The sequence below is a fragment of the Anser anser genome, assembly GCF_964211835.1.
Source record: "Anser anser genome assembly, chromosome: 12".
NCBI lineage: Eukaryota > Metazoa > Chordata > Aves > Anseriformes > Anatidae > Anser > Anser anser.
The window spans coordinates 6440036-6453243 of NC_139733.1; the positions used below are offsets into that span (position 1 = coordinate 6440036).

The 13208-nt window shown below is 44.7% G+C and overlaps 1 protein-coding gene across 5 annotated transcripts in view; it reads right to left on the reverse strand.

The window, feature by feature from the left end:
- Positions 1-13208, reverse strand: part of SLC6A1 (solute carrier family 6 member 1) — a 60701-nt gene that overhangs the window by 25156 nt on the left and 22337 nt on the right. The gene's annotated exons all lie outside the window — the stretch shown is intronic.

Below are 13208 nucleotides of genomic sequence, written 5' to 3' on the forward strand. Positions count from 1 at the left end.
CTAATTATGTTTTCTTGCCTGTTCTCCATGTGTGCCAGCACTCATCTGTCTCTCAAGGGACACACACATCCGCACAAGAATGCAAAGCAACGATAAGGGATGGCACATATATCTGTGACTTGAAGACAGCCACACCACCAGGAAGAAGTAAAACCAGCAAGTTTTCAATTTTCTGATCTTCCCATGCAAGAATAGCTCAGACTTTCAAAAGGAAAGATGAAAAACAAAAGCTAAACAACATCACCAGCACTGCTCACATTTCTGTGGCATACAGAGCTCCCTGCTGAGATGATCTGTGTAATTTTGAGCCCAAACCGTGAGCATTTAATTCTCCTAGTCCAACTTCAGTTCAGCACTGAGTCTTACTTCATCTTCAGAGTGCACAGAGCTCTCCTGGTGTGAAACTCTCCCTTGATGTAACACATACTGAGCTCTAATGTGCAGAAGCAGCCTGTATGCCATTTTGCTACCAGGACATATCATGGTCGGATCCTAAAATAAGCACATAGCCCTTAACCCTCCACAAACATGCTTCATATTTCTCGCTCGTTCCTCCCTTCAGAAAGAAATGCAGCATAACGAGAAGCGATGGCCTTGCAAGCCCAAAGCAAGGGTCTTTTTGTTGGGGGGGGGGGGAGGTGGGGATTTCTGTTGTTGTTCTCATCAGAGTAAAGATAAACGAAAACATTCTTATACTACAAGTGCAAAACTATCCTGACACCCTTGGGAGCCTGCTTAACAAATGGCAGTGTTTCCTTATAAGCCTGTAGCAATCCTGCAGGTATCTTCCCACTGAGACCCTGCGCAGTTTTACTTTAAAACAGACAACTGATCCTGGAGGGAGGCGCAAGGAGACATAAGCTTTTCTCGTCATCACGGAATGATACCAGAACTGAGCAACTGCTGATCAGTCTCTTACAAAGCTCTTGTGCTGACTAACATTACTTCCCTGTCAATCCCACTGCTTTTAGCACGGCTGTGGGTAGTTAAATATTTGGGCGTGCTATTGCTCAGCTCACAGTAGCACTATCTGCCCCTGCTTCTCAGTAGTAAGCCAAAGGCCAGGCTTTGAACAGATTTTTGGCATTTACAAACAGAACCAAGTGGCCCTCACAATCTGGGGTACGTACTTGGTTAGGCATTTTCTGTGATCCCTACCTTACTGAAGGTGGCATTTTCTGTTTCCTTTGTCATGTTTCTTTGGAATAATTTCATTATCACAGTCTCTTATCTTCTTCTAGGCTGACTACCATAACAAAATACAACCACCACAACCACACCTCCACTTCCAGCTTCTCCACAGTTCCACCTTCAAGAAGATCTATCTGATCTTTTGTAGAGCAGGGTAATAATCTTACTGCTGTATAACAGTGGTTTTGTGCATTATTTTCACATCAGTATCATTTTTTTTTGCCCTAATTAATATTTAGGAAGCTTTACGCAAACACAAGGCCTTCCCTCGAAGCCCCCACTGGCTTTCAGTGCAGAAAACATAACTGCTAGGGAACCTGGAGCAGCTCGAAAAGGGGCAGGAGTGGTGTCACTCAGCACCCTGGTTGATGCTCGGAAGATGGCTTCCAGCATCCCCATACACACACCCAAGAAAACAAACAAACAACCCCATATATCGGGTCCCTCTTGGTCACAGAAGCAAACCACACACAGGTCCAGTGGGGCAGTGAGTTTGTTGTCCTGCTCCAAACCACAGAGATCACAGACACACAGCAACCGCCCGTCACAGGACCAGCTCCCTTTGCACCCCTCTTTTTTCTGCCCTCCTTCTGGGCTGGGCAGAGCCGAGCCTGCCTGGGAGCCCCGAGCCCAGGGCCGCGTGGGGACCTGGGCACGCAGCAGCGCAGGCCGCCAGGACGGGGAAAAGCAGCAGCAAGCGCACCAGGAAGGTAAAGTCACTTGCCCAAGCAATAGGCTGGAGCAGAATTTACAGCAGCCTTTCTCCGAGCGCAAGCACAACCCCCTAGCCTTCAATAACAGCATCGTTGCACTTTTCTAACAGCCTCTTCTTTTTTCCAGCATACACAAAGGATTGTGTGTGAAAGGATTGTGTGACTGCCTGCCTTGTAAAGGCAAATAGAAACATATAAAGGCTCCAGAAAAGCAATGCAGCTTGCCTCTCTCTCTCTCTCTCTCTCTATATATATATATATTTATATATATGTATAAAATCTCAGTATAATTAACTGGAGGTAGCATTTGTTATTTCATTTTTACCAACCTGGTAAATCCTAAATTGTTCTTCTTCCCAAAGAAGAGAATATCCTGATCTGCTGTAGCCCCACCTGCTGGCAGATAGCCTTCCACTTCCAAATCTCCTTCACCGTTTGCAATGTAAACGAAGGGTTTCATTCACACAACCGACAAGAGCCACAAAGGCGACAACCACATTACCTTCAACTCTGAAAGAGTAGCTACAGGCGTGCAGTGGCTACACCCCGCAGGCAGGAAGGCATCGCAGGCGGCAGCCAGGCCTTGGTGCCATCTTCCCACGCTGCCAGGCAGCCCCAGGGCCAGGCCTGAAGGGAGAAGGGGAGCAGCAGCCTGGAGCCCCCCGAGCAGCCACCCCAGGGGAGCTGGACGAGGTCTGGGGGCTGCCAGGCAGGTGGATGGGGGGAAGACGGGTGGATGGAGCAGTCGTGCAGGGCTGCTGGAAGGGCAGCACCGCACGAGTTGGACCAGAGCAGGGCAGCACATCCTTGGCGAGGCCACGAGCTGTTCAAGCGACTCCTTTAGAAGTGGCTGGGTACCTGCCGTCTGCCTAGGCTGGGGGACCCAGGTGAGAAGAGGTAACTGCATGGGGCTGGTCTGCCGTGACGGTGCCTCCGGGCTCAGGCCAAGGCTGCCCCGGGCAGTCCTTGGGTTACAAATATTGTTAGAAGCCTACAAAAACTGGCACGCTGCCTATTTCTCTGGCAACTGCTACATGCCCAAAGACATACATATTTCTTTTAATGAAAACACAATACTAAACACTTTGCCTTCCTTCTGTATGTGCTGAACAAGACTCTTGGGATGGAGGCTTGTTTGAGGTCTGCAAACACATCCCATCTGTCACTATGTTAATTTTTTTTCTTTGAAGCATTATTGTTTTGGGCAAGAATAGTCAAACGTTGATCTACATGCCAGAGCACATCAGAAAGAGCATCATTCAACCCTGAAGCTTCCCATATGTAATACATGCACAGACTATCGATCACCACCCTGATATTGATTACTCAAGCCCACTGCTGAAGGGGGGAGTTGCAGCAAAGGCGATGGGATTGCAAGCTGCATGCCCTGACCGAGTTTGCAAAACCCAAAGGGACAGGATCTGGTACAAACATCCTGAATTTGACTAAGTGCACACTGTCCCTAAGCCTATAAAAAGTTTTCCATGTAATTCCCATTGCCAAATCAGAACAAATTTAGAGAGATACCATCTTAAACTGGACATCTACTCCAAAGAGGCTACTGTTAATGAGTGGAAAGACATTTCTTCACAAATAAAGAGTGTTTGTTCATATTAGTCTATGATTCTTTTTAGGAGCCTGAAAAAAAAAAAGTTTCATTTTTGTTTCACTATGAAACCAAAAGGACTAGAAAAAACAAAGATAAGCCACAAAATTTCAAAAGCTGATGCTTAATGAAGTGTCAGACTTTATGCAAGAAAAAAAAAACAACACATTGCGTTTTCGTCCTAGATGCTTCCCTTGGTTTGTTTTCTTCTTCTTCTTCCACCTCCAGTTTCTAAATGTTGGGACATCTGGGTTTGTTTTCAATCTGAAAATAGTGCCTAAAAGCCTCATGCCCAAGTTCTTCACAGGATGACATCTTGGCACATCTAAGATCAGATTTTCTCCATGCGACTGGGCAAGTCACTTCAGATGCATCCAGAGTGGTATGTTGTCTAAAACTTAGAGAGAGCCACCCAGAAGACAGGATCCGCAGAGCTCCATGCATCAGGTTCAGGGTAGAAATACATTTTGACAAACAAAGGTAACAGTCTGCATTTTTAAATCTGTAGATGCCATCCTCGTGCAAGCCAAGCTTCCTGTAATTTGCATCACTTCATTGCAATTCCTATTTTTTCCCCCCAAAAAGCCACAAAAACTCTTATCCAATTTTAGCAGCCACACTCAACATAGGACTGAACTTCCCCAAGCCTGGTGGAGAGGAGGCAGCTATGGCAGATGCTCTTATTTCCTAGTTTACGAGCCTATTGACTGACAAAAGCAGCTGCCAGCACTGCTAATTCAAAGTGATTCTAATTTTGGTGCTGCCTCTAGATTTTAGATCATGGCTTATTTTAAATAGCCCTATTTTCATCCTAAAATAAATAAATAAAAAAATTACATTTGATTCTTACATGTAGTTGTACTGCAAACCATGTCAAAAAAAAAAAAGTTGCAGGCACATGCACGTGTTAATGCAGTTAAGCCTCTTTCAGAAAAAAAAAAAGAAAAGAAAAGAAAAAAAACTAGAGGAAACATCCTTTTTGCAGGATAGGAGGTGGGAAGTGATAGAATGAAAAGAAAAGACCTAAATCTAAGGTTAGCCTTTTCAAATGCAGCTCCAAGCTGAAGCCACACTTTCGTTCCGTTCTTTTTTCCTTTGATCTCCAAACTTCAATTCAAACCTTTAATTTTAAATGGGATTTCATTCTGAACTCAAAGCTATTTAAATGGAAACAAGAAATTCTCCACTCTCCCCTCCTGCCAAATCATGAATTTGAGGCTGCAATACTAAGGTGCCTGGTAAATCCATAAAACTTTCTGGCTTGGAGCGATAAGGACAATCAGGAAGCTCACTGAAGGTAGGAGATAAATGGAACAATTCGCTTTCATTTCACTTAAACTTTTTTTTTTTTTTTAAGATAAACTTGAGAATCTGCAAGCAAAAACCTGTTGTTGCTAACTGATGGCTCAATGGAGTTCTAACAGCAACAGGACAAGGTTTCACACCTGTCCGAAGTGATTTTAAGCATACTTTGTAAGCCTGTCAAGACAAACAGTGAGTCAGACTCTACTCTAAAAAACTGGCTGAACAAAACACAAACACATTTTGTGTTCTTTGCATCTACACGCCTAAGTCCTGGTTCCCTTAATAACAGTAGGGCAGCATCTCAGGCTCAACTTTCTGTAGCTAAATATCCCTTAAGACAAAAAAAACCTTCTCTTATATTCTCCATATGCTCATGGTAGCAGGTCTTCTACGCAAGATACCGGGGGATCGTATTTGGATTTGGCCAGGTACCACTGTTCTGACTAAGGTGATAATCCTAGCCAGCTTTTAACACAGGATTATTTTGAAAATGTTTCCAGTAGGGATTACGTGTATACTATAACCCAATCACTGTAACTTAGGTTTTACCTGTTTCTAGCTTTCTAACTGCTAAGAAGCTTCAGAGCTTTGCTGTTTTGGTCAGCAGAAACAAATTTAGCAATCTTCTTGGGCATCCCCTGTGCACTCACTAATCTCTCCTTGTTTTCTAGGGCAGAGTTGGGACTACTAAGAACGGCTAGCTGTCACACAGCCGGTCAGCCGAAATAGAAGATCAAATACCCATTTTACTTACTGCAGTATAAACATAGGTCGTGTGCTACCTCATGAAAGAATTGATTCTTAAATAAATTTAAAAAAAAAAAAGATTTATTTACAAAATTTATTAAACTTACCATGATATATCCACATAACAACACTGACATTACTTGGAACCGAAAGCCAGCTGATAGGGTTGGGAAGCCAGGTAACAACAGATGTTGCTTTCTGTTGTGAATCAAAGCCTGCTATTATTTATCGTCAGACAGGACGACAGGACACTATCTGGTGAACATCCACTTACCAAGGAGAGCACAGGACAGTTTGGAACTAAACGGTTGGACTCGATGACCCTTGTGGGTCCCTTCCAGCTCAGGATATTCTTTGATTCTGTAAAGACTAATGATGCAAGGCAAAAGCTGCAGAGTGTCTGGGACAGTTTTCCCCTCAAATGTTGTGTCCCAGAACTAGTACCCGTCAGTTTGGCTTGAAAGAACTGTTCATGCCACACTTGCCCAGTAATTAACTGGGGTAATTAAGATGATCAGGAGTCCAGACCCATGAGCAGACCAAGTAGAAAACCTGCATGTCCCATACAAAATAAGCTATCTGTGTAGGCTAAGTGACAGGTTCCTTCTTCACAAGGGCCAGGCAAATAGGCTATTCTGAGACACTGGAGGTGCTTGAGAAGCCTTGTTAGTAAAACATCAGGCCTTGTCAAAAATAAAATGTTAAATTTTCAGTTTCAATCCACTGCCTGTTTATGTTCTAAGAGGAGAGCTGTTCATTCAAAGGCAGGAATTTAATTCTTGACTGTCAGTCAGTACAAGACAATTTTCCTTGATATCTAGGGGTACGAAGACATCTTTCAGTATGAAGTCCAAGCTAGAGTCTTGGAAGGCAAACACCTTTCTTGAGGAGGGAAAGGAGGGGGTTATCAGTTTTGTTTTCTTTGAATAAGCCATCTGAGCAAATACAATACAGGTGGGAGAGATGATTTACTTTTTTTTTTTTTACCCTCCAAACTTGTTTTTATTCTCCATAGGGACTTTGACATGCTTGAGAGGTGGACCTGTGCAAACCTCATGAAATTCCACAAGGCCAAGTGTAAGGTCTTGCAACTGGGGCTGGCAATCCCAAGCACAAATACAGGCTGGGCAGAGAATGGACTGGGAGAAACCCTGAGGAGAAGGCATTGGGAGTGTTAGTTGATGAAGAACTCACCATCAGCCAGCAATGTGCACTTGCAGCCCAGAAAGCCACCCATATCCTGGGCTGCACCAAAAGCAGCGTGGCCAGCAGGGTGAAGGAGGGGATTGTTCCCCTCTGCTCTGCTCTTGTGAAACCTCACCTGGAGCCTGTGTTCAGCTCTGGGGCCCCAAGGAGGCACAAGAAGGACACGTAAGTATTATAATGAGTCCAGAGGAGGCCACGAGGATGATCAAGGGGCTGGAGCACCTCTCCTGTGGTGACAGGCTGAGGGATTTGGGGTTGTTCAGCCTGGAGAAGAGAAGGCTCTGGGGAGACCTTACAGCGGCCTGCCAGTGCCTAAAGGGGGCTGCAGGAAAGCTGGGGAGGGACTCTGTGTCAGGGGGTGTAGTGATAGGACAAGGGGTAATGGGTTTAAACAAACAAACAAAAAAAAGGTGGATTTAGATTAGCTGTAAGGAAGAAATCCTTCACTCAGAGGGCGGTGAGGCCCTGGCCCAGGCTGCCCAGAGGAGCTGTGGCTGCCCCATCCCTGGCAGTGCCCAAGGCCAGGCTGGATGGGGCTGGGGGCAGCCTGGGCTGGGGGGCACTGCCCATGGCAGGGGGTGGGACTGGGTGGGCTTTGGGGCCTCTTCCAATCCAAACCATTCTGTAATTCTAGCTTCACAAAATCTGAAGGCAAAAATCATAGATCTTTTCTGAAGTTATGCACTCAATCAGGTTAAAAAGGAAAAAAAAAGTGTTTTCATATCAGGTAAGTGCACACGCGGCTTACCTTGTTCTCAGGAAGGATGAGCCTGTACCAGTCAGCAAGATTGTCAGCTTTATTTCTGTCTACCTGACCTGAACAGCAGCACATGAAGAAATACTTTTTTCAGCCCCACACTTTGGGATTTGAACATTCATACTGATACCACTTTAATCCCATCTGACTGTCTAGAGGAAAAAAAAATGCGTTTAATTATACCAGTCAAAATCTTATTTGCTGCAGCAAATAATTCGGTGTGTCTTTTTTTCCTTTAGGAAACTGCCTCCTGCCCACCACCTCTCTCAGCCTTTTACATCCTTACAGTTGCAAGGTTTGTAGCACTTGCCAAGGGTGAAGGAATCTAATTTGCTAATTCAATCATCATTTGCAAACTAATGACTGTAAGCATGTATAAAAACCGCATTAAAATATCTGGAACACAAGCTACATTATGAATACATTCCCAGAGTAAATAAAGTCACCTTTCCACTGAAGCAAATAAAACCAGTGCATATTTTAGGTTCAAGAATTTAGTCCCTTTCTGAACAATAGTCCTATTATAAATAAAATTAACAGTAACAAACATGGCTCAAACCTCTTCCCTAGCTGGACTGCTCCAAGAACTCCAGCTACAGCCAAAATTTTGGTTTGAGCCAACAATCAACCACCCCACCCCACGCGCTTACAAAAGGAGTAGGAATATGGCTGACCTACCTTCTTCTCGATCAGTGGAGTCTACTTCAGATTCTCTCAAGAATCAACGTTTTTCTCTGTTTCTCTAAAATTACTCAAGCCCCATGAATGCTAATACAGCTAAAAGAGCCTATATGGATGGGATCGGGGCAGAGAGAGGGGGAACCCCCAAAACAAACAAACAACTGACACCACAAACCAAATCCAAAAGACACGCCAATGTGAACCATCACCCGCAATCCTGTAGTACTCACTTCTAGGTTTTAATGCCACCTTGAGTCAGGTCCATAACTGGTATTTAAGCACACAATGACCCCAAAACCAGCAGGAATTCAATTTCAGGTGTGATCCTTAAGTACATGCAGAAATTAATCCAGTCTTAACCCCACCTGTAACATATGCTTGTCACCAAGCTCTGCTCTGAGCTGGCAGAGAGGACCTTCACTGGAAGAAGTCATGCATAGAGGTACTACAGAGCACATTTCTGGTATTCATGCACTAACAAATGACCCCTAATTTCAGTGCATCCAAATTGGATTATTGTGCCAGGATCTCTCAAGTGAAGATCTGAGAAAGGTGTCCTCAGGCAATCACAGATGCAATAACACACTCTTAATTTGAGAAAACAGCCTGAAAATTGGGACACTTGTTTTCTTGCCAATCAAGTATTCTCAGCTGCTTATGGATAAGAGATGAGGAATGCTATTGATCAGCACGTTTCCAGTCTCCTGAAGTTATTTAGGTTGGATTACAGAATCACAGAATGGACGAGGTTGGAAGGGACCTCCGAAGATCATCTAGTCCAATCCCCTGCCAGGCAGGGTCACCTAGAGCATGTTGCGCAGGATGGCATCCAGGCGGGTTTTGAAGATCTCCAGAGAAGGAGACTCCACAGCCTCTCTGGGCATCCTGTCCTGGTGCTCTGTCACCTCCCAGTAAAGAAGTGCCCTCTCATATTCAGCCAGAGCCCCCTGTGCTTCAGTTTGTGCCCATTGCCTCTTGCCCTGTCGCTGGGCACAAGTGAAAAGAGATCGGCTCCATCCTCTTGACACCCTCCCCTCAGATATTGATACACACGGATGAGGTCTCCCCTCAGTCTCCTCTTTTCCAGGCTAAACAGGCCCAGCTCTCTCAGCCTGTCCTCGTACGACAGGTGCTTCAGTCTTCTAGTCATCTTCATAGCCCTCCTCTGGCCTCGCTCCAGCAGCTCCATGTCCCTCTTGTCCTGGGGAGCCCAGAACTGCACACAATGCTCCAGGTGGGGCCTCACCAGGGCTGAGCAGAGGGGCAGGATCACCTCCCTTGACCTGCTGGCAAGACTTCCTAAGGCACCCCAGGATCCCGTTGGTCTTCTTGGCCACAAGGCCACGTTGCTGGCTCACGGTCAGCCTGCTGCCCACCAGGACTCCCAGATCCCTCTCTGCAGAGCTGCTCTCCAGCAGGTCACCCCCAGCCTGTACTGGGGCTTGGGGTGATTCCTCCTGAGGTGCAGGACCCTGCACTTGCCCTTGTTGAACTTCTTGAGGTTCCTCTCAGCCCAGCCCTGCAGCCTGTCGAGGTCCCTCTGAATGGCAGCACAGCCCCCTGGGGTATCAGCCACTCCTCCCAGCTTTGTGTCATCAGCAAACTTGCTGAGGGTGCACTCAGGATTAGCATCTATCCCTCTGCTCCCATGTCCTTGTACACATTCTGCTCCACACTTTCCTTCAAATATTCCACTTAATCCTGCCATAGGGGCTCCTCAGGATCACTGCATCCCACATCACTTCATGTCTTAGTCCAGTCCAGTCAACCTTTCAAAGTAGATGCAGATTTCTAGGTAAAATGTGGAACAGATCTTAGAAAAGCACATATTTTCCTCACTGGATCAAATTATGGAAATAACGGTTTTTGCACGATGCCTATGAGTTCTCTTACCAGCAATAAACCTTTGTTTGAATATAACATGCAAAAGCTTTTAATCATTTAAAAGCCATATATGATTGTCTGTCTACTTTACAGCAATATAAACAGACTCAGGAAGATAGATGGCCACAACCATCTAAAAGAACCATGGAAGGGCTGATGTTGAAAGATATCTAGATGTCACCTGGTCTGACTCCCTGCTCAAGCAGAGACACCTGGAGCCACTTACCCAGGACCAACAGGAACCACTCAACCTGCAACTGGAACCTTCACGGAGGCTGTATCTTGCTCTACACCATAAAGACTTCCACACAAGTCAAAACACATTTTCTAGAACTTGATGATAGATGGTTGAGTGGCTGTAAGCATGCCAAAGTGCAACCGCTTTGCACATAGAGGTCGATCAGTCTACGACAGATAACATTCAAGTTTTCAAAGGTCAGTAATTTTGTTGACTATGAACTTCAAAAGAATAAACTTTTAAAACACATCTCTTTCCTCTCACAAAAAGCAAGCGCAATTTGTAGAATCCAAAAGATTTGGCTCACCAAGTTCCATTTATTTGAATGACCACTTTAATAGCAATTGGGCATCCAGACTCTTGGGCAGCTTTTAGCATCGAATGTCTCTGTGGTAGGCTAACCTCCCCAGGTGGCCAGGTGCCCACCTCACAAACCCAAGGCACTCGGCCACACGGGACTTCCCTCTTCACCTGTGGAGCTTGATCACAGCAGGGGTAGGAGAGGAGTAATCCAAAAACTTAAACAAGTAGAAGCTTTATCCAGAATGGACCTGGAGGGATCCTGAATGACAAAACCAGCTAATCCCAGCTCTGGGTACAGGCTTCAAATGCAAAGCAGAAAGACTCTGCTTTTGTTTCAACTATTGCAATCATCATTTCTGCTTTTCTAGCATATAATGCTGCATTTATTTTATGTAGCTACATAAAATTAGTTCAGAGCGGACTAAAGTCCAGATGACACCATTGCAAATTCTTCACTCTGGCACAGACGAGGCAAACTCAGGGTGCTACTGGCAATAATCCTACAAATCCTACATACCACATAACTCAGCACGAGCCACAGAAAGCGGCGACGCTAATATATGCGGTCCAGCATCAAGACAGTTAAAATAGCTCTGCCAAACAAAACCAAACCCTATCTCAGCCACCGGATGCAGCCCGGTTAAATAAGCTCATCAGCTAATGCACTGTAGCATGTCTAGTACCCAGGCTCATTTGCTGAGTTAGCTTGATTTGCTCAACTATGTTGGCACTGGCAATTTCCATGTTATTTGCATCACTGCAGTACACAGCTTGTGTTGCCCTCCGTTAGTATCTGGCAGTTTCTCATCACAGCGTTACAGTTTAGCATACTTTAGCAGCATAATTGAGCGGCATGCTGCTGAAGAATACTGCACACTGTGCAGATACACTGAGACAAAGGAAAAGGAAAGCTTCCTAACCTGTGATCACCACGTAGGTATAGATGAACCACTGACCTTTGCTCGGTGCCGTTGATGCTGTTCCTTAGGACACTGTTGTGCCCACTCGCCTGAGTACCCGTTCACCACCTCATTGTTGTGTTTCCATTTTCACTAGCTCCTGCCCTACAGAGAAATGACTGCCACAGTAACAAGGTAGAAAGGTGAAAGGAGAGTTGAAAACTCCTATAGCTGCTGATGCTATGATTATACCATGCTTTTTATCTAAAGCCTTTTATGTCCATCGTGTGTTCTTTCTCCTGCCTCAAGTATCTAAAATTTCTCTGAATTACATTTTCCTAGTAGTAGTCTGCCTTTCCAAGCAGTCTTCAAGGGCATATGTGTATATATTATGAAGAATATTTTTCTTCTCCTTTTTGTCCCTTATGCCACATAAAAATCACACATCATTCAATACCAGGGTATGTTATTACTGAACCAACTCCTATGGGACAAAAGGCTTACAATGATTACCACAGAATATCCTGATATCAACTAGCAAGATATAAAGTCTGTGGGATACAAGAAAAAAAAAGATATCCAAACCTGTCCTTAATCTGTAAGCAGACCTGCATGCTATTTGTTACAGAACTTAGTTCCTGGTTTGGTTTTGTCTGTAGTACATAAGCCTGAAAAAATACCCCACAGATTTTCTCCCACTTCAGCTAATAGTTCTTGTGGTTCTTTAGGCCAGTATCTGCAAAATCTCTCCCATTAAGACCATCCTTTGTAGCAAGTTTGATCCATTTGATTGAAAAGACTTGCCAGAGCCTGTAAGCAGGAACCCTCTTGGTATCTGATGAGATAGACAGCCGTGGCTAACAACCTTAGTTCCCCTATTGCATTATAAAACTAGACAAGCAATGCTGAAAAGCTGAGTAAGACTTCTGCTAAGAACGGGCCTTGTGTTTAACCAACAATTATATTAACCCTATGTCATAAAATCAGATGTACTACTGTAATTATACACATACAAAACACTACTTAAAGTCTAAAATGAATGTATTCCTTTTTCTTCCTCACTGCCTCACTGCTTTAGATTATTTCCTTTTAAAAGCAACAACAAATATTATGTTCAGACCAAGGAAAACACTGAAGAAGGCAAAATCTCTCCAAGCTCCAAATATCCTGAATCCTCATAAAACAGCACTTTCAAGTCCTACCAAGCTGAGAGCAACCTAACTGCTTGCAATTGCAATTCCAGCCACTGCAAGCCACATACAATTCTCCCATGGAAGCATTAAAAGCTAAGACTTAATCAGCATCCCTGATTAAATAGCAATTCATACAGCCATTACATCTTCCAGCTAGGGTGTGCAGTTCTTTGAGGCAGCAACAAAGGGGAGGCGGGGAACAACAACAAAAACACCATCACCCCCCAAAAGAATTATAAAAAAAACAAAACAGCACATTCACACACACACACACAGAGAGAAAACCCACCACACCCTCCCCAAACCCACCTCCACTGACTTTCTTCAAACCTTATCATGGCAAACATTCATGATTTATGCTGGAAAAGCTACTGCCAGGTGCACTCTAAGCACTCCTGTTCATGGTTTCCATTTGCAGACCTTGCCCAAGAGGTCCCAGAGGCCAAGAGAAGCCACGGGAGTTGCAGTGACACAAAGCAGATCAA